This window comes from Trichechus manatus, unplaced genomic scaffold, assembly GCF_000243295.1.
Source record: "Trichechus manatus latirostris isolate Lorelei unplaced genomic scaffold, TriManLat1.0 scaffold00006, whole genome shotgun sequence".
NCBI classification, from domain to species: domain Eukaryota; kingdom Metazoa; phylum Chordata; class Mammalia; order Sirenia; family Trichechidae; genus Trichechus; species Trichechus manatus.
This window is the reverse complement of record NW_004443942.1, coordinates 32672800-32695856: the sequence shown is the minus strand read 5'-3', so window position 1 is coordinate 32695856 and position 23057 is coordinate 32672800.

Genomic DNA, 23057 nt, shown 5'->3' with positions numbered 1-23057 from the left:
TTATGTTGAGACCATAAAGCTTATTTTGCTGCCTTTTATTAAGATTTTTTTTTATTTCTGTAACTAATTTTATTTCTCTTCAAATACATTCTTTCAAACATGTATTAAATGCTTATTGTTTGCCAGATATTGGCTATTCACCAATCCTTCTCCAAGCACAGATGTATTCATTCCTGTATTTAGAGATAGTATGTAAATATGCATTCAGCTCTAAAGGAGGATGGATTGAAGGAGGAAAAAATGCCACCTGTATAGTTAAGGATCTTCACTGGGGAGGCAAAACATGCATACATATAACTACAATCTAAAACAAAGACAATGTCAATCATCCAAACACATACAGTTCATTGTGCACTCTGGTGATACCAAAGGGTTCATGGAAGAGGAAGGCTTTAAGCTTCGTGTATTTGATATCTTTTTAGTCATCTGTAAGAATTTGTAAAAAATTTTCCAGATACATTGATCGGTACATAGATGAGTAAGTGTTTTTTTAAGAAGTTAATTCTAAGGAAGAGGGAGACAGATAATTTCAACGTGGCAAATTTATGATTTCTTAACTTGCTTACAAGATCACCATTTACAACCATTTATGTCATGTACCTAAAACAAAGGATTAAAAACAAACCAAAAACAACAACAGCAAAAAACAAACCAAAATAACAACAACAAAATACTACCTCATTCACAGAACTGGGTTATTTTAGAAACGCCCTGAATATAATAAAGATCACAACAATCACATAAATAGAAATAATCAAAGTGAGTCAAGAAATGAGCAAAGAGAGGAGATGAACTAAAATTAAGCTAATAGAATTTATTATGCTTGCATTTTCTATTGTATTCTGCATTATCCCCATCTCCAATATAATTCAGTTTGCCATTTTTTTAATGCATGTCCAAATTTGTACCCATTTTATGGGCTTTTAAATGAAATACACCCGCTCATCCCACTCACTGCCATGGGGATAGAGAAAAATGAGTAGGGGAGCACTCACTCCAAATCTGTTCCTAGAACTTTCATTGGAGTCCTCTTACTTTATTTTCATGCTTATAGAGCCCCTCTCTATTATTTCTTCCTGGATTCTGATCTTTTTGACATTTAGAGCAGCATAGACCTTCTGGCAGATAAACGTGGCCTCCAAGGCCTGACGGTTTGCAATCCTATAAGCCTTGTTTGGGAGAGGTTATATGACAGGGATTAAGACCACAATCTTCTGCTATTAGATGGCTAGAGTTTGAAGTCTGCCTTACAAGTTGTGTAACCTTATATTCCCTTCTAAAAACTTCAATTTTCTCATCTACAAAATGCAACTTATCATAGTCCCTCATGGAGTTTTGGGGAAATAATTATCAACTTGTGCTCATATTCTTGAGCCTTCCCTTCATGGCTGTGTTGGACAAAACACCCCATCCAATCTAATTATGACTCTAAGAGTCAATCTCTTAGGCCACTCCGCCTTTCGTCAGGAGATTTTGGCAGTGGTACAACAAATCAAGCATGGAGTTTTGTGTTTCTAGCTGCTTTTCCTCTTTGATTTCACCTCAAATCCTGTTACATACTGAGGAATAGAGAGTTCTTTAGCGATGGACAGGTTTCGAAATGGAGTTGATATGTTTCAGAATTGAGGCAGTTCATTTTTGTTTGACACATATGAGACAAAAAGGCATGCTGGGAAGTTGGATACATTCATGGCCTAGAGCATTAGAGGCATATGTGGGCAAGGATAGAGTACCCTGAGTGCTTGCTTTGCAACTGCGTTCCTGGCTGTCTCAGTGAGTATGTCTTCTGGAAAAAGAAGCTTTCTGAGGAGGCTGAGATCCTGCTGAAAGAGTGCATAGACATGAATTTTTAGTCTGTTTAATTTGAAGACTAGAACCATTTGGTGATTATAGCACAATATAGAAATAAAATTGTAAAAAAAAAATAATTTCCTGTGGTTTCTGAGGCTTCTGTTAGAATAGCATAAATATATAGGGGAGAAAAAAATACCTTATTATAACCTCAAATCTGAGTAGTATCAATGAACAAAACCTTTATTTAGCTTATAATTTTTGAATACATAAAATAATATACAGCTATTAAAGGTAAATTTTCAATATTGAGATATCTAAAGAAGTCATATTGCTCCTATTAGTCCTGCAATCCAGAAACAACCATTACTATTATTGTATATCTTCTTCCAGGTTTTGTTGTAGAATGCATTTTACACATAAGTCTACTCAAAGTGAATGTAAATTCTGTATCCTAATCTTAGCACACATAAGTAGTTTTGCATATTATTGCAGAGTTTTCAGAACTAAAATTTTCAAATGGAGGTAACTATTCAGCTAATGTTGAATGTTAAGACCTTTCCAGGTTTTTTTTTTTTTCCTTTAAATATTATAAACAAAGCTGATATTAACATCCTGTTATTTAAGACCAAAATTTCATGCTGTTTTTCCTACGATTCCTTCCTTGATTACTTCAAATGAAAGGGATGGATATTTCACTTGAACTTCCTTAATATTTCAACTCTGCTTCTTTAGGTTATTTGCATGCATGAATTATCTCTTCTCATAGGAGTGAAACGATCTTTGGAAGATATTTTTATTTGCTTTAAATATTTAGCACATTCTAAGTATTCTCTGAACGTTTTTTAAATGTCTAAAGGAAGAGAAGTTAAGAAATGTAACGATTTTTTTCTTTTATTTAGCTTTTATTTCCAAGTCTCATTGTCTACATAGCTACCTGTTTTGACAATTGCCCCGGAGATTATACTTCCTTTAGGTGAAATGCAGAGTTGCTGAATTCAAACACAAGCTCATTCAATGAAGGCTCTTATAATTGGCAGAAGTATTGACTTAACTAAACATTAGCCTTGGCAAAATAAATTTGAACAGGCGGCCGATTCACAAAATCACTAACTGTTCTTTCTTTACTGTGTATCTTAGTTGGCATTTGGTCTTTTTACTATGACACGCATACATATAGTCAATCTCATGTCCTTCTAATATTATTTGAACTGTAGCTCTCTGAGTTACCCAAAAGCATAATTCACAAGTCAAATATTGCACGTGTTTCAGATATTTAAAATAATAATGTATCAGGGAATAAGGTTTTATCTATATATGTAATGTATACCAAAAAAACCAAACCTGTTGCGATCGAGTCAATTTTGACTCATAGCGACCCTATCAGACAGGGCAGAACTGCTCCATAGAGTTTCCAAGGGACACCTGGTGGATTCAAACTGCCGACCTTTTGGTTAGCAGCTGTAGCTTCTTAACCACTACACCACCAGGGTTTCCACATGTAGTGTATATATAGTGTATATCCATACACACACACACACACACACACACACACACATTCTGTGCTGTTACCTCAAAGATTTTCATTCATTATGTACTCATTCACTCAACTAATATTTCTGGAATGCAGGTTTTAACTTTGAACACAAGGCTTCTAAAATATGATTCCTATCTTAAAGCAATTGCTCTGAGCCAGTGATGATTGTGCCACTGAGGGAATATTTGACAATGACTGCATACATTTTTTGTTGTTGTATCTTGAGGGGTGCTACTAACATCTAGTGGGTACATGTCAAGGATGCTGATGAACATCCTACAATACACAGGACAGCCTCCCACATCAAGGAATTATCTGGTCCAATACATCAATAGTGATGAGGTTGAGAAACTCTGTCTAAAAGGATCTCATAATCTCAGACTGGGGGGCAGGTGAGTAAGTATATCAGTGAATTAAGATTATTATAGGTACCAGGGATAAGTATTTCCAGAGAGGATACAAAGGAAGATGTAACCCACTTTCCCTGCAAAAGACTGAGAGATTTGATAAAGTGATGTTGAGATGAAGAAGGGTTGAGAGGGCAAAGGGTAAGTCATCCAAGGGAGAGGCAATAGCTTGAGCAAGGTCATGGAGACATGACACTTTTTGCTTATTTAAGCTGGAATTCAAAGTGGTGGCATGGGGCCCTGTGAAGAATTAAGTCTAGACCAATAGTTGATGGCTCAATTATCAAGATTCAGTTTTGCCAGCTAGGATTTTATCCTACAGGCAATGGGAATTCACTGAAAAGCTTGATCTATGGTATCAAGGAGGATGGATTAGTTATAAAAAAAGAAAAGAAAGAAAGAAAATTCCACTGGTAGCCAAAAGAAGACTAGAAAAGAAAAAAAAAATGATTAGAGGTATGGATATCAACTTGGCTAATATTTAAACAGTACAAGTTAAAAATTCTGAGGCAATAATTGATCTGACTAGAAGTGGAGTTTAAGCATAGCTGCTATATAATTAATAGTAATGCTAAAGAGGCTGAATGGGTAGAATTTGGCTCTCCACTGAATGTGGTAGTGGAAGAAAATAAGACATTTGTCAATAGTTTCCAGTGTTCTGCTTTGGTTATCTGGGAATATATTGGTACCACTTTCTAAGATATGGAATTCTGAGGTAATATTTGGAAAGATATAAGTTCTCTTCTATACATGCTAAGTTTAAGCAAATATTGAACATATAGTTTTGTAACTCAGGATTTACATTTGATATATAAAATAGGAATTTTCAAAAATAAATTACTTGAATTGTTAGATTGTTCAAAGAGAACATCAGAAAAAAAGACAGATCCTCTGAAAATGCCAATATTTAATTGTCAATTAGAGAAAGAGAAATTAGCTTTTACATGTCAGAACGTGCAGTCATATTCTGGGGACCAGAAAGGCAGCATGATGAAGTAGAAATAGCATAAGGGACATCTGGTCAGTATTTGCAATTAAGCTGATGCAGAATTCCATTTCCTGCAACACAGTGAAATTATGACAGAAGTATTTTAGAAATATTTAGCCAAGGTAAAAACCAATAAATGGAAATTCTTATATTTCAGAAATGAAAAAGTAATTCATGGTAAGATCAGTAACCAGAGCCCGAAAATCTCACAGAGTGGTCAGAAGTGGAGAAAAGACCTTAAATGCTGGGTTTGACATTTTAATACCCTCACTGGGGAGCCTGGACCTCAGGATCCATGTCCAAGGAGACTGGATCTGTACTACATGCAAACAACCTTGAGACAGGAAGTTATTCTGCTCTGTCCTTGAAAGTACGACTAGGAGAATTCCAACTGCTATCCATGCGTGGAAACAAACCATTTTTGAGACATTGGCAATATGAGACGGGTCTAAGCAAACTTGTAAAGTCCACGCTTGTATTACCCATGTGGTGTGAAGATGGCAAGCTGAGAAATCAACATAAGCCTAATATATTCTCAGTGAAGCCAGTGGCAACAGAGAAGAAGTGAATATGAGATAACATTCTAGGAGTATTGATACAAAATGGTGCTCCAGAAATATTTACACCCCCGTACAAAGATGACTTAAGAGTAAAACATTCAAGTCAGCTATGGAAATTCACCATAAGTGAGATTAGAAAATGCAACCAATGAGAGAATTCACTTCCCTGGAACTAGAGATAATAGACCTGTCCAGAGGAGACCTTAACGTAAATGTGCTTAAATTTTACATTGTGAGCAAATAAATTGATTCAATGTAGATAAATGTAAGTAAGCATTAGTATATTGAAAAATAGATCTGAAGAAATTAATCATGTACATACAGGTGTAAAGAAATGAGAATATAAGAAAGACTCTAGTAAACACATAAGAAAAATTTTACAAAAGGAGTATAGAGACAAGTAAAAGACATGATAATACAGAATTTGCCTGGACTGAAAAAAAAGTATCAGTCTTCAGAGTGATTGGGTATACTACATCCTTGACAGGATGAGTAAAAACAAATCTACACCTAGATATATTGCAGTGAAGCTTCAAACTCACACAAACAGAACAATTTTGAAAGCAATCAAAGATGAAAGATCTGTTACAGTCAAAGCAATGAAAATTAGATCACAGCACATTTTCTCATGTCCATGATGGAGGCCAGAAAGCCAATGGAATAACTTTAAAGGGTGGACAGAATATAACTGTCAACTTAGAATTCTATACTAAACCATACTATAATTCAGGTGTGACTCTAAATGAAGAAATGCTCAGTAAAAAAGATCCGTGAGAATTAGCAACTCATAGACTTTCACTGTAAAAATTATTAGAGAATGAAAATCAGTAGGAAGAAATTGAACCTTGCCACAAAAGGACGGGATGGTGAGCAAATACACTGATAAACACGTAGATAAATGTAAGCAAGCTTGGGCTATAAAAAGTGATACACATAAAAACGATACATAGATGATAGAGAGGTAGATAGGTAGATGGATAGATGGATAGAAGGATAGATAGATGACAGATAGATATTACTCATTTCTTGATGGTGTGATAAAAAGTACTTTACAAGGCAAAAACAAGACAAATCAATATGGTAGATGGGAGAGAGAAGTTTAGCATGTACACCCTCTAAAGTCCTATTTTGTTTGAGAGAATATTAGACATACTGATTATCTGTAAACTCCTAAGTATATGTGTTTCAAATTTATGAGGAAACACCAACAGAAAAGTAAAAGAATATATACTATCCAGACCAGGAAAAGGAAAGGGAGGTAGGAATAAAAAAGAATCTATAAATCAAATAGTAGGATAAAAACTTGAATGTGAAGAATAGAGACCCGCTATAGGGTAATGGTTTCCTCTGGGAAGAGAAGGAGGTAAAATTGGAGAGGTGTACAAAGTGGGCTTCAATTCTTTCTATTATAATGTATTAGTTCTAGAAGGAAACAAAACAAAACAAAACACTGAGGCCAACAAAGCAAAATGTTAACATTTGTTAAATCTGAAGGTAGTGCATTTTGTGGGTCATAACTATTCTCTGTTTTTCTGTTTGAAATACATAGTTATCATATTAAAATTTTGAAAAATGTGTATTGATGTCAGACAAAACTGGATTCTTATCCTGTCTCTCTTACCTACTACATAACTTAGGTAAAGTTATTTAATTTTTTTAGGAGTCACCTAATATATTTTTTAATGTGTATAATATTTCCTACCTTCCAGGGTTGTTTAGTTGTGTGAAATGTATGGGACAGCACTTTTAAAATTGTACAATATATGATGACTGGAGAAAATAAATAAGGCATCAGTGGCATGGAGCAAAAGGGTTCTAAAAAAATGCGAAGCAAGTATCAGTTATCTTGCATGCTAGCAAAGTATTCAAATTACTGACATTGGCCATTGGATCTAACTTTTAGGAAGTCATTGATGAATTTTACTTGAGTAGTTTGAGTAGATCTGTGAGAGCAGAAGACTATGGGCATAGGTTGAAGAGGGGAAGAAGGAAAGGGCGGATAAAATGCTGGCAGTGTATTGTTTGAAATAAGAAAGCAAGAAAAAATTGTGTGCTTATTTATAGAAGCAAAAGACTGAAAATAAGAGTTTTAAAAACAGAGACAGCAAACGCGGACTATTTTAAGTAGTTTGGTTGTGGAGGAAAATAGGTCAGCAGCTAGAGGTAGACAGAGGTCTTGTGTATGTGTGTGTGTGTATGTGTGTGTAATGGGAAAGATTCTGTCATGTTAACAGATTGGGAGAAGTAGAGAATAGAGGAATAAAGGTAGAACACTGGTGGATAACGATCCTGGAAGTAACAGGAGGGGTTGAAGTGAAGAACACAGACTGGCCTTAGGCAAGACAAAATATCTTGTTCTGAGGTTAGAAGAAGGAAGTTGAAGGTGGGTACTATGTAGATGGTGTCTACATGTGAGAGTAGGTCATTGGGGGAGTTTTTAATCTCTTAGCTTCAATTTTTTTTAAATATATTTTATGGTGTTTTAGGTGAAAGTTTCCATAGCAAATGAGTCAAATTTGTTTTTGACAGGTAAGAGGCAATGCCTACTAGGAGAGGTTCTTTAATTTTTGTTATTTTTCTTTTAGTTATTTTTTGCCTCTTTCCCTTTCGAGAGTGAAGACTCAGGCATTGAAATAGTCCATGAAAGATGTTTCTTCTGATGGAAAAAATTAGATTGAGGCCAAACTCTCCTTTTCTATAGAATGGTTTTTGTATGTGAACAACTGTTGTTTGAGACCACACTCATTTCAGAAAGTCATGAGAAGCTCACAGAGAGGAATGATGTGTGAGAGTTACTGGCCAAGCCTTTTGGGAAATAAACAGGAACCCAGACTCCACATTTCCATGTCCTCTACAAAATCAGCTTTCCAAAAATAGACTCATACAAGCTGTAGTCACAGCTGAATGTCATGTTTCTATTACGGTGATGACAGAAAATCATTCAACCACCGCTAGTAGTAAAAGCAGTCATATCTAGTAACAGAACTGCTCTGTACCCATTCAAAGGGAATTGCATTTTAAATGATACATGGAGAGCAATGTTCTCCTGAGGTGAATGGCATGGACTGAGGTTTGACTTCCTCACTAATTTATTAAATGTCCTCCTGTGATATTGCTCTGCAGTAGTCAAGATTTTAGTTCTGAATAGTGGTGTCAAAATGGCTGCAGTGTCATGAGCACAGGTCAAAATACAGTTTCCCTTTCTTGAGTCATCCGTTGAATTTTTATATTTTCTATGTTTAAAGTAACTGAAAGTGGAAAAAAAAAAAATAAAAGATTTAAAAGTCCCTAATATGAAGACTTACCCACCTCCCTCCCTGTTAATCTCTCAAGATTCTTTGCCTAGACTTTTCATGACATACACCACAAAAAAAATAAAAGATTTAAACGTCCCTAATATGAAGGCTTACCCACCTCCCTCCCTCTTAATCTCTCAAGATTCTTTGCCTAGACTTTTCATGACATTTGCCACACAGGCAGAGTCTTGAGTACATACTATGTGGCAGACACATTATCTCAATTAATCCTCACGCAATCCAATGAAACAGATATTGTGGCCATGTACAAATGAAGACACTGACAATAAAAAGGATGGCATCATTTTCCCCCGATCAATTGGAATTCAAAGGAGACATTGAAACAAATGTCTTTTCTAAACCGTGAAACTACTGAGGAATGGACAAGGGCGTTTTGACTTCTTCAGACATTAAGATACCAACTTTATTCTCAGTAAAGCTCTACTGGCAAAGACAACTTGTACACAGGTCAAAGCAGACTTCCTATCAATCCCCTAAAACTTGCTGCTGAGGCTTCATGTGGTGAGAGTTATAATTACATAGCCAATAAGTTATATGGAGGAATGGATTCTGCTTCTCGCCTTCGAAGAACAAGGGTGTATATAATAGGTGCATTAATCTTACACAACATAGTCACTGCTCTTCTTGTGGGGAAGGGAAATGATGAGTGGTGCAGGGATTGGTTTCTATCCAACACCTCTGAGATAGCTGAAGGTTGGTTGGTAGAGGTAATGATTGATTCCCTCTAGACATACTTTTTCCATGGCATCTCATTTTCTCATTGTATTAGATAAACTTATTAAGGGTCTCATCTCTTCTTCCATATTATGAACTTTTTATGAGTAACACGTCAGTTGAGCAAAGCAGGGCAAAACAAAAGACAGCTCATATACCAGGACTAATAAAAGAACATTAGAGTGGAGCTCACAGTAATAGGACAGTAGCAGGTCCATGGTCTTCAGCTGCCCATTGTACTTTGGAGCAGCACACAGGGATCTAGCAAAGTCAAGCGTCAGACTCCAGGAGGCTTTTAACAAAGTAATTAGCAAAGCACAAGACCCTCCCTTGACTGATGATCAAGAGTTGGAATACATCACTGATGGGTTGGCATTATCTTGCCCAAATCTTGTTTTGCTAACTTGACACCCATAGATGAGAGAGTACAAGCCCCTTCTCAGGCAAGAACAGTGGGCTGGGATCTAAGTTTTAGAGTTGCAGCTCTTTGACATACTTAAATGTTGGCCTAATTTGCCACCTTAGCACTTGACCAGAATTGAAAACCTTTTCGGTAGCTGGTTTCCATGAGATCTTCAGGGTAGCTCCTTTTTTTTGGGAGGCCAGCATGCAGGGAATCTGTCTTGGACAAACCAATCCTTACCTCTCAGTGTGGGCCTGATTTGTCTTCATGTTTCATCATGGTGCTTAGCACTGTGTCTTGCAATACGTAGCTGCTAAATGGAAAAAAAAAAAAGAAGAATGAATGAATAATTTTATAGAAAAAAAAATGTAGTTACTAGGGCTATCTTTCCTTCACATCACCTCTCCCTTTTGTCCCTTTTTTTGAAGGTACAAACAGATGCTTAGCCACTAATTAAGACTCTATTTCCTAGCAAAAATCCATCTCTTGCATAAGATGTATCTCTCTTCTCTGATCTGAAACCCAGACTCATTCAGTTGACATACAAAGCCAACCACATCAACAATGGGACCACAGACTATGGAACAAGGGCTCTTTATATGTCATAATGGAAGCCCTCGAGTTTATTTGTTAGTCCCCTTAGTCCCCTTTGAGGTATAATAAAATCTCCTTTATATATACTAAAAATATCCCCCTGACATTAAATCCTAAATTATAATAACGGCTAACATCTTTGAATGTTCACTATGTGCCGGATGCTGTGATAAACACTTGACATAGATTATCTCATTTAATCCTCACAGAAACCAAATGAAGTGTTTACTGTTATTATCCCTATTTGATGAAGAGGATACTGAGGATCAGAGAGAATTAATAACTTGTCCAAGATCATCTAATGTCAAGTAGTCAAGAGTGAATGACCCGAAAGCACACACGCTGGGCCGGAACCAGTGTTTATTGAGAGGAAACTTACAGAGACAAAGCACTAGCAGGTGAGCAGTAGGCTTAATTTCAATTGTTCAGGGAACCAGTGGGACCAGACATGAGACTTGAGTGGGGCTCTGGTCTTGAGTTGTGAGGCTTACAAGTTGCAGGATGGGAAAGCACACATCTCTCTCCTGGCATGGTTAGAGGATGAGATCCTAAGCTTTGTGCTGACAGCTCTATGATGTAGCAGAATTGTGATGTCCAGCCCTCATCTTCAACCTCAGCGTACATACCGAAAGATCTCCAGCCCATCGTTTGGCATGATAAGAGGTCCAGGAGGTCCGAGACTTGTGTTCATAGTGGTGTGATGTTGGGAATTCTTGGTTTTCAGCCCTGTTCTGTCTCTTCTAAATTCTAATAGGATGTCTGTCTTAAGGACTCAGTTACAGCCAGTTTCTATGTCTTCTGGGCTTCAATTTCCAAATGGTCCCATCTTTGGGAGGGGAACTTGCTTTCTGGGAGGATAGCCCTCTGTTAATCCATCTCAGGCAAATTAACCCTTGCCTATCATCTAGTAGGAGGCCTGGTGGCAAAGTGGTTAAAAGCTATGGCAAGTAACCAAAAAAGGTTAGCAGTTCAAATCCACCAGCCGCTCGCTGGAAACCCTATAGGGCAGTTCTACTCTGTCCTATAGTGTTGCTATGAGTTGGATTCAACTTGATGGCAACAGTTTAGGTGTTTTTGGTTTTTTTTTTTTTTTGGTTTATCATCTAGTCATTAGTGATGGTACCTTGATTCAAATACTACAGTCAGATACTGGAGTCCACAGTCTTATACAATTTGATGTGGATATCCATATTTGCATTCCAACAAGTCATTGTCTACAATCATACTTTTCCTGCTGTATATTTTTGTCTCATGTTCCTAGTTGACCATTTGAAATACTTATGTACATTCCACCTATTTATAGCCCTTATAACTCACCTTTCTGATACTCTATGCTCCATTAGAATGTGATGTTTAGTCTGGCTATGAACCATCTAAAGAAGATATATTTGACCATGAGATCAATGAAGGATCCCTGGTGGCAAAATGATTAAGCCCTTGGTGGCTAATCTAAAGGTAGGTGATTCAAACCCACCAGCCCCTCCACGGGAGAAATGACCTGTCAGTCTGCTCCCGTGAAGATTTCAGCCTATGAAACCCTATGGGACAGTTCTACTGTGTCCTGTAGGGTCACTGTGAATCGGAATCAACTAGACAACACAAAACAACAACAACAGCATGAGATCGATAGACTTAATCACTGTTAGAGATATGAGGGAAGGAAAAAGACCTTAAAGAGGGTAATCTGGGCAGACACAATAAATCCAAATCCAGAGTTTATGACTACTGTCCTGTGTGTGGGTATCTCCAGGGAACACTTAACTAGAATCAATAATATTAAGAACTTGTCTTTGTGCCAGTTGGGTTATATGGTTATAGAGTTTTTGTTATCTCGCATTTTATTTGTACATATTGCAGTGTATAATTTCATTCTTTCCAATAATTCTCAGTTGAATTTTATAAATTTATAAACTTTCTAGATGTAAAATGTGCTGAGCTAAGAGAAATCATCAGTAATTTAACTGTAATAACATCTTTACCGCCAAATATAAGGTTCATGGAGTCAGATACATGATCTGTTTTATTGATTACTATATATTCCTACATGTTAGATACTGGCTGAAACAAATCTAGTTGCTCAATGAATATTTACTGTTTGAATGAATAAGTAAGCAATAACTCTTTTGATATGAAAATTAATTATTAAGCCATTTGAGTATTCTTTGGAAATCCAGGTACTTGCTTTTAGTTATGTTTCATTATTAAATCACATAGGGGCAATAGGGAAGACTTTTCACACCGAGAACTCTTGCTTTATAAATATAATGAGATGGCAAAATGGTCATCTTTCCTTGTTTTATCACAACCAAATCATTTTGTTATAAATAGGAAGATAAAATATTTCCAAAATGAAATTGTTTTAAATCTTGTGATTACAAGTATTCTCATTTGTTAGGAAGTGTGTATGTGTTCATGTGTGTGTATGTGTGTTTATTAATGTTTTGAAATATGAACTTTTTTCCAAAGAGTATCCACGATTTTGTATGCATGCCCCTCACCACCACCTGCAAACAGAGAGAGAGAGAAACAAAGTATCACACAGAGAGCACCAGAGAAATTCCTACCGGCATCACTGCTCCATATAGGCACAGGAGAGCTCATATTAAGAACATGAGCCCTTACTAGCTGTATGTCCTTGGGCAAGTTAACATCATCTTTCTGTGCCTTGTTTTCCTTATTAACAGAAAGGTAATAATAACAGAGCTGACCTCATAAGTTTGTTATGAAGAATCAGTGAGTTAACACATGTAAAGACTTAGAATACTGCCTGGTGCAAACTAAGGACTCAATAAGCTTTATCGTTACTGTTATTTTCATCTTCTAATACATAAAACATTACATTACTCTGGCAATTTGTGCAGGTCTGGGATGACATAAACTCTGATTTGGGCTTCAGCAGTCAGTGATCCTAGAGAGGGTCTTTAAGACCCAGTAGTTATCACATGGGGTGGCCATGAGTAGGAATTGACTCAACGGCAACCAACAACAAGTTGTCGCTTAAGAAAAGTTCAGGTCAGATCAAGCTGAAACATACACACACACACACACACACACACACATACATCTTCCATGATGTCTGTTCTGTCTTACTGAAACTGAGTTTCCTGGAACCTCTCCAGTCTTCCTTGACATGACCTCAAATCCTGAGAATGACCTGGCTTCACTTTGCAGCGTTTTTATAATTTGGACTAGCCTACACCTGGCATTGGCAGTAGATGATGAATATTCAGTGAATCCAACTCAGAAAACTTATCTGGCCCAACATGTGCATGCAAGCCCAGTTTAGCAGCGTTTTGGGGGAGCAGAATGAGGAAAATTCCTGGTATTTGCTCTTGTCAGAATGTCTAGTTTAATGGTATAGGCAGAGGATTAAACCGCAGCATGTGATGGTTCCGCTAGGGTCAGAGTACCTTGGCAAATAAATAGGAAGCCCTTCAGGCCCTGGGATATGTGGAGCAGTTATAAATGTAACATGTTTCCATAGGAACACACATAAACACCCAACTGGATTTCAGAAAGGTGTTATGATTTCCCTTGCATTTAATTGAGGGCACTCTTTCTTCTCACTTTGACTTCTGTAAATTTGCTCTACCGCTCTTCTTTCTCTTTTTTCCTGGCCCTTATCCATCTGACTTTCTTCCCAGTGATCCACTCTCTGACTTTCTTTAGATAATTTGAAAATAGTCGCCATGCAGACACCAAGGGTGAAAGGGATCTTCATCCCCACTGAACTCAAAGCGGCAACTCTCTCTCCTTATTCCCAGAGGAATTTTTGTAATCTTGTTGGAAGATTTTTTTTTGTTTATTTGTGATCTTACTATATAACCTTTACAGTAAAGAATAATGAAGAAAAGTACTCATTAACTACGTTTAATGGGCTTTGTTAAGACATCAGTTCACTGGAGTCAGAAAGTGAAAGCAAAAACAATACTCTGGACTTAATAAATGAAATTTGTATATACATAATAAGATGGTTTTTGTCATAATAATGTGGTGAAAAACAATGTAGAATCTATCATAGTATTTTTAAACTTTTTGGAGCCTATGGCTTTTTGAGCCAAAAGCTAAAGGACTAGATCCTTACAAAATAGGCAGGCACACAAAATAGACTTCTACAAAATTTGTGCAGGTAATTTGAAGACAGAAATGAATCTGATGAAGCCCATTAATGTATCATATAGAATTTATGAATCACACAGTAAAAGCTCTGGATCAGCTCAGTTTATTGCCAGACACTTCCAATCAGTGCATCACAGAACCATACTGTGTAGCAAATGGATTATGCGTGTACGAAACCATTTCTTCAGGGCAGTAAGGTGAGGTCTAGGGTAGCTAGAACCCCAGGTTCTGTTTCCTCTCACTGCAAGCGAACATAACAGTTTGCCCCAGAAAGCCATAGCAATATTATCATTTTTTATGTGAACCTTAACAAGAAATAGGTTAAAGAATGTTTTGTTTATTCGTGCATTCATTCTTTTAGTAGACATTTATTGTATACCTCCTTTTGATTATGTACTACTGTGTCTAAAGTGGGTGGCGTGATGAAGGACTTAAGTTTGCTGTCTGATGTTGAGGGAGTCATTGTCTATAAGAGGAAGACAGGTAACCAAATAACTAAGTATAATACCACATATGTAGACCTATGGGAGCAGAGAAGAGGCTAGGCCAGATTTGGTTTGGAAGGAGAAATATAATGAGCACATGCATCACCAAAGAAGTCATGTTTAACTGAACTTTGTAGCTTAAGTGGAGTTCACCAGAAGGAGGATGTGCTGCAGGATTGTTTTACCCATAAATAAGTTTCTATTATAATATTTTTAGTGGTTGCATACTATTCCATCATGTAGATATAAAATGATTTATTTAATCAAGTCCTCATTTTTGGTCATTAAGCTAGTTCCAGTGTTGGGCCACCATAAACAATATTGATATAAAGATTCTTATAATTAAATCATAGGACACATCCTTGAGTTTCTTAGAATATCGTCTTAGAATAGAGTCCTAAATGTGAAATTGTCACTTCAAAAAATCAGTACACTTTTAAGACTTAAATACATTTTCTCAAGCTGGCATGAGAAAGAGTCAGGCTTTGTGTGCCGAGAGACCTGAGTTCAAGTTATAAACGTTCCTTTTATTGGTTGTTTGACCTTGGTTAACCTTCATTACTCTTAGTTTCTTCTTTTTTAAAAAATGAAAATAGGAATACCTTAAAATGATGCCTTGACTATTCTACTACGGTTTAATAAATACTTATTGAATCTTCCTTATTTATTTTATGATAGGTGCCAGGAAGTGGTTAATCTTTGGCTGTAAAATGCAGGTGTCCTAACTATTTTAGGATAGTATCATTAATGAATTTCCTACAGAAAATGTACACTGCCTAAAGAACTGTGTGGTATAGTTCCATTCAATTTATCATATGGTCTAAATTTCAAAAATCTTAATTCATTATCCATATAGGTAACTTTAAAATTGCTGGACTATGTTCAGAAATTCGGTCTGGAAGATAGGAGTATCCTAGCATCAGATGAACAGATACGAAGCTGGAATAAAATCCTTATTCTTCTACTTTTATCTGTGTCACTTAACCCCTCAGTGCCTCAGTCATATCATTTAAACAAGGCACATAAGGTTACATATTATTTCTGCTTTAAAGAATCAAATAGTAATATAAAGAAAAAATATACATAGATAAGCTTTTAAATTGTTTTCTGATATAACCTATTATTCTTACTAGTTTTTCAATCTATCTTAAATCATTACCTTGTGGAGAAAGAAGAGGCATCATGCAAAATGTATTAGGAGTTTTTCATATTATATTGATGTGGGGCATGGACTTGGAGGATCTGGATTTATTTTTGAACTCCTGTCAGCGCTCCATAATTAACATTGCCCAGAAGAGAAATGCTATTTTGCCTCCTGCATCATCAACACAACTGTCAGCAAATAAGGGAAGCATCGTCTTTACCGTTATTGCTGCTAATGCACGAAGCAAAAAAGAACAGCTGGATTTTCACACACTGGGCTGTTAGAAGCAATGGCATTTAGTGAAATCTGGTTTTCAGTTTCTTGCTACTTCTTTTTATTCTAAGAAAGTGTTTAAAGAGAAAATACCATTTTTATCCCAAAGTCTATTTTTACACTCCTAATTTGGGCCATTTACTGATCTCAAAGTTGTTTATCTCAATGTCGTTTTTCCTTCTTGACATAAAAATGTGTAATGTTGATTGCTTGGTGGCTGTTACACTTATCTACCTTTACTGTTCTATTTCCTCTGTGTCCTACATTCCCTGTAATGTTTCAGTTCTCTCTCTGGTATCCAATTTTGTTAAAATTTTCAGTGGCAATAGGTGGAGTTAATCTCTTTCTAAAATGAAAAGTTGCAAAGAATAAATCTTACTGCAAATAAAAGGGCAAAGCTAAACCTCAGCTATTTGCTCTTTAACAAGGCAAAAAATTCATAGCCTCCATAGTTACCAAAAAACCAAAAACTGTTGACGACGAGTTGGCTCTGACTCATAGGAACCCTATAGACAAGAGTAGAACTGCCCCATAGGGTTTCCGAGGAGCGGCTGGTGGACTGAACTGCCGTCCTTTTGGGTAGTAGCTGAGCTCTTAACCACTGCGCCAGCAGGACTCTTTCCATAGTTGCAGTGTACCAAAATTCGGTGGCCTAAGTAATTTTGTTAAGCAAGGTTGTAAATATGTATATGAGTGTGTGTGCGTGCGCATGCATTTTTTGTTAGTTTGATTTGTAATTATATACATGATGGGGTTGTAAAATGACGTAGGGACTGTGGAAAACAGTTTGGCAGTTCCTCAAAATGTTAAACATAGAGTTGGTATATAACCTAACAATTCCACTCCTAGGTATATACCCAAGAAAAGTACAAATATATGTTCACACAAAAACTTGCATTTAAATATTCCTAGTTATATTATTGATAATAGCTAAAAAGTAGAAATAACCCAAATGCCCATCAACTGATCAATGGATAAATAAAATGTGGTATGTCCATACAATAGACTATTGGGAAATAAAAATGAATGAAAAAATGATACATGCTATATAATGGACCTTGCAAATATTATGCTGAGTGAAAGAAACTGGGTACAGAAGACCACATGTCAATTTATATGAAATATCTAGAATAGGCAAATCAACAGAGAAAAAAAGTAAATTCATGGTTTCCAGGGCCGGGGGAGGGGTGGGGGTCGGGATGGGAAGTAACTGCTAATTGGTATGAGGTTTCTTTCTGCGGTAATGAAAATATTCAGAAATTAGATACTGGGGATGGTTAGACAACTCTGTGAATGTACTAAAGCCACTGTATTGTACACTTTAAAAGAGTGAATTTTTGCTGCATAAATTATATCTTAATTAAACAAACAAACAAAAAAAACGCAAACCAAACCAAATGGGTCGAGTTGATTCTGATGCATGCTAAACACGTGTGTTGCAGAGTAGAACTGTGCTCCATAACATTTAGAAGTCTGTTGATTTTTAGGCAGAGATTCCAAAAAGCACCTCTAGGTGGTTTCAAACCACCAGCCTTTCAGTTCGTAGTCAAATGACTAATCATTCCTGCCACCCAGGGGCTCCTCATCTCAATAAATCTGTTATTTAAAAAGTAATGTACATTCTTTAATGAAAAAATAGAAGTTGAGAAAGGTAGAAATGTGGGAAAAACCATAGCTAAACAATGTAGCACCCTAAACTTTTTATGTTAAACAGTTCTTTATAAGTATTACTATTTTTCATGACCTCAGAATATACTTTCAACTAAGCGAATAACAGCTTACTTAACCATTTTTCCATTGCACGTATAGGTGGTTGCCAACTATCCACTATAATAAGATTAAAAAAATATATATTGTTTGAGAGCCAGGCACAGTGTTTATGGTTATTGATATACACTTGTTTCTAGTGGTCAGTTTTCCAGGACTGGACGTGTACTCCAGGAAGAAACTAGTGACTGACAGCTTGGTAATCCTAGAGGTCGCCTTCTCACCTTGGTCACTGCCGTTGCTTTAACTCATTGTAAGATTAGCCCACCAACAGTGACTGAAGATGTCCTTCATACACTGCTTAGCTGGGGGAAAGCGTGGATGCCTATTTGTTCTCATTGAAAACAGAGTTTTAAGGCTTTACTGAGCCAAAGGTGGCAGTCAGGTAATTCACAGATGTGTAGACCACTAACTCAGCCAGCCAGGGACGGAAAGTGGGAGAAGTTTACTTTAAAAGCATCATGAGTCTTTTTATTAATGCAAGATTTGGTATATTTAAGGATATTATAATGAGACAAAATCAAATTTACAGCCGAGTGAACAAATGAGAATAACAAATGGAGGCCAGCATGTACTTTCAGGGTTCTGTATTGCATCAGTTCGATCTACAGGGAAGGGACTTAATGCAAGCTGATGTGTGATCATTTCAGTTTTAAAAGAATGTAATTCAGTCTCCGTCTGGTTTCATTAAGGCTGTTGGGATAGCACTTGAGTAATGCAAAGAAAAGAGAAACGTGAAGGGTGCTGAGTGTGTGTATGGAAGTGTATATTTATCCTGCACTTTATTGCAATAACATGCATAGATCTACTAACTCTCTAACATGCGAAGTCTATTCTGATTTAATCTTGTATAACTTTGAGAGCTAGCAACTTTGCCACTCAAAGAAATACTGTCATCACTCCAAATCTGTAGCACTAAACCTTTTGCTGTGTGTGACACGTTCCCTATGCGGTAGGGAAGATTCAGGGACTAGATTTAGACATACATTTATGTGACCTATTGTTTAGTGATGGATGCTTGAAGAAATTTAAATGAGTGTGCTAACACGTTTTCTGTCAGTTTTCATCTCTTCAGCCTCACAGCTATTTATAAAAAGGAGATGTTTATATGAGAAAAGGTCCCCAATGGTGATTAAGACCCATTTCCCTGTATAATATTTTTCCTAAAATAAACAAATATTATCATAGGATTTGATATGTTACCAAGTCATTTTACGGAGCAGTTAACATGTACTCCCTCATAATGCTATTGAGATTATTTATACTACATAGTTTATAATATATGGAATCTGAGACTCAGAGTGATTTAACTTTTTAGGAATCAAATTACAGGAGCAAGGATTGGGAAAGGAAGTAAGAAAATCAAATAACATTTATTAAGCCCCTATTTAGACGCTATTCCAGAAGTTTCACATATGTTAACACATTGTATAGAAATCCTAGGAAGTAGTAGACTTTATTTCTTTACACAAGCAGATCACCAGGTCTTTTTCCCCTGCAGAGCTACTGGTGTGTTTGAACTGCCAACATTTGGTTAATAGCTAAGTGCATAACCACTACACCATCAGGGCTCACAACTGGATGAATAAGCAACACTGTGATAAACGGGAAAATAGTGATGTTGTCAAGGATTTAATTTTACTTGGATCCACAGTTAACGCCCACAGAAGCAGATTGCATCAAACAAATCTGCTGCAAAAGACCTCTTTAAAGTGTTGAAAAGCAACTATGTCACTTTGAGGACTAAAGTGCACCTGACCCAAGCCATGATATTTTCAATCACCTCATTTGCATGCAAAAAGCTGGACAAAGAATAAGTAAGACTGAAGAAGAATTGATGCCTTTGAATTACGGTGTTGGTGAAGAATACTGAATCTACCATGGACTGCCAGAAGAATGAACAAGTCTGTTTTGGAAGAAGTACAGCCAGAGTGCTCTTTGAAAGCTAGAATGGTGAGACTTTGTCTGCATACTTAGGGCATGTTATCAGGAGGGTCCAGTTCCTGGAGAAGGACATCATGCTTGGTAAGATAGAGGGTCAACGAGAAAGAGGAAGACCCTCAACAAGATGGATTGATATAGTGGCTGCAACAGTGGGCTCAAACATAGCAACGATTGTGAGGATGGGACAGGACTGGGCAGTGTTTCCTTCTGTTGTACACAGGGTTGCTATGAGTCGGAACTGACTTGATGGCACCTAACAACGACAGCCTTTTATCATCTCGGTTTGACAGGAAAACTAAGGTCCCTGTTCATACACCTCAGCTGAACCAGGATATTGAATTCAGCACAATAAGACATTAAAGCCTATGTTTTTACTTCAGATCATATATTCTATGCACAGTCTTAATGTTGGGAAGATATTCAGCTTTATTTCTTGTTATGAAAGTAAATCATCACTGTCTTGCTTCTTTTGATTAATTTCTTAACACTGTAGTCACCTCTACCTTTTTATTTTATCCACATGTGTTCTTTAAATATTAAAGCTCACTCTTAGATCAGGACACCAGGAAAACCCAACTCTGAAAGTCATCTTGATTAGAAAAAATATTGTGGAAAGGGAAACTATGCTTTCTTCAAATTTTTAATATTGTTCCTGATGCCGGGTCCGGTTATAAACCCCACCTTCTGCCATCCCCCTATACTTTGGTCAGAGCTTATATTAGCAAGGAAACCCTGGTGGCATAGTGATTAAGAGCTATGGCTGCTAACCAAAAGGTTGGTAGTTTGAATCCACCAGGTGATCCTTGGAAACCCTATGGGGCAGTTCTACTCTGTCCTATAGGGTCACTATGAGTCAGAATCCACTTGATGGCAAATGGGTTTGGGTATAGCATCCACAAGGAGATGAAACAGAGGCAAGATCACTGTCTGGCCCTAACTCTGCAATGGAGAATTTCATAAGAATTTTGTGAGCAATGATTATTAGAATACCATTCTCAGTGTTTTCTAACTACTGCTCCTCCTTATCTTTGAACAGTGTACAAACTATACAGTGTGAGACTTTGTTTCTCTCAGTTTTTGTAGCTTCTTTTTTGGCTTTGTTCTTAGCCTGGCTTCTCTCAGGGCAGAGAAATAACTACCAGCAGCTTGCCTTCCTATTCACAACAGTCAATGTAATAAAAAATGGGTTTATACTAATTGGTTTAGAGAAGTTGTATTCCACCCCCTTGGATCTTTATAATCATATGGGAGAGGGGCAGGGAGCATTAAAAAATACTGATGCACAGACCCTACCCCAGACTAAATAAATCAGAATCTCCTAGCCAAGGTCAGGGCATCTGGACTTTTTAAAAAGTCCCCATGTGAGAATGAATTTGCATCTGGGATTGAAAAATCACAGACTTAAGTTCATCAGGGCCTACTGGCCCAATCCATGACAAATAGAATGTTGGGAATCTTGTTAGGGAAAGGAAGGGGAAATTGATGATAGCATTTTGCTGGGGAAGTTAAAAATATATATTAATTGCAATATGTTTACGGGGATTATATACTGCACATTATAATTCATTTTAATCTATATCCTATTGTATATGATATATTAGAAAGAATATACTATATACTATGGTAAACTTATATATACTTATATACTATGATAGAGGGTCAGCAAAAAAGAGGAAGACCCTCAATGAGATGGATTGACACTTCATACGTGAAGAAGGCAAAAGGCCATTAAAGAGAAAGAAAAGACCAAGATGGATATCAGAAGAAACTTTGAAACTTGCTCTTGAGCTTAGAGTAACTAAAGTGAATGGAAGATTTTAAACGGCAGCTTGAAAAGACAAAGTAAAGTATTACAATGAAATATGCAAAGACCTAGAGTTGGAAAACCAAAAGGGAGAACAATCCATGATGAATCGGCATTACTCAAGCAGAAAGAACTAAGAAAACATTCAAGCCTTGAGTTGTGATATTAAAGGATTCTATGGACAAAATATTGAACCACACAGTAAGCATCAAAAAAAGATGGAAAGAATACACAGAATCAAAGTACCAAAAAGAATTGGTCAATGCTCAGTCATATGATCAAGAACTGATGGGATTAAAGGAAGATGTCCAATCTGCACTGAAAACATTGGCAAAAAAACAAGGCTCCAGGAATTGACAGAATACCAATTGAGATGCTTCAACAAATGGATGCAGCACTGGAGGTGCTCATTCATCTATGTCAAGAAATTTTGAAGACAGCTACCTGGCCAACCTAATGGAAGAGATTCATATTTGTGCTCATTCCAAAGGAGGGTGATCCAACGGAATGCGGAAATTATTAAACAATAGCATTAATATCACACGCAAGTAAAATTTTGCTGAAGATAATTCAAAAACATTTGCAGCAGTAAGTACATTGTCCAAGAGGCAGTCATTCAAAGAAAACAGGGAACACTGTGTGGTTTAAAATCAAGAAAATTCTTTTTCAGGATTTTATCCCACCATACTTATTCAATCTGTATGTTGAACAAATAATCTGAGACGCTGGACTATATGAAGAAGAATGTGGCATCAGGATTGGAAGAAGACTCATCAACAACTTGTGATATACAGATGACCCAGCCTTGCTTACTGAAAGTACAGAGGACTTGCAGCACTTACTAATGAAGATCAAAGACTACAGCCTTTAGTATGGATTACATGAAAAAGAAGAAGACCCTAGATGAAATGGATTGACGCAGTGGCGGCAACAATGGGCTCAAACATAGCAAGGATTGTGAGGATCGTGCAGACCAGGCAATGTTTCGTTCTGTTGTACGTAGGGTCACTATGAGTCAAAACCAACTTCATGGCACCTAACAACAACAACCTTTGTTCTGAGGATTAAATGTGATTATTCATGTAAAGTATCTATAGTCCATCAGTATTATTAGTAGTAGTAGTTAAAGAAATCAAAAGGAAAAACTTAATGTGCCAATTTCCATTTATCCTCTCTCTCTCTGATACATGAAGATCCTCATTCTTTGGAG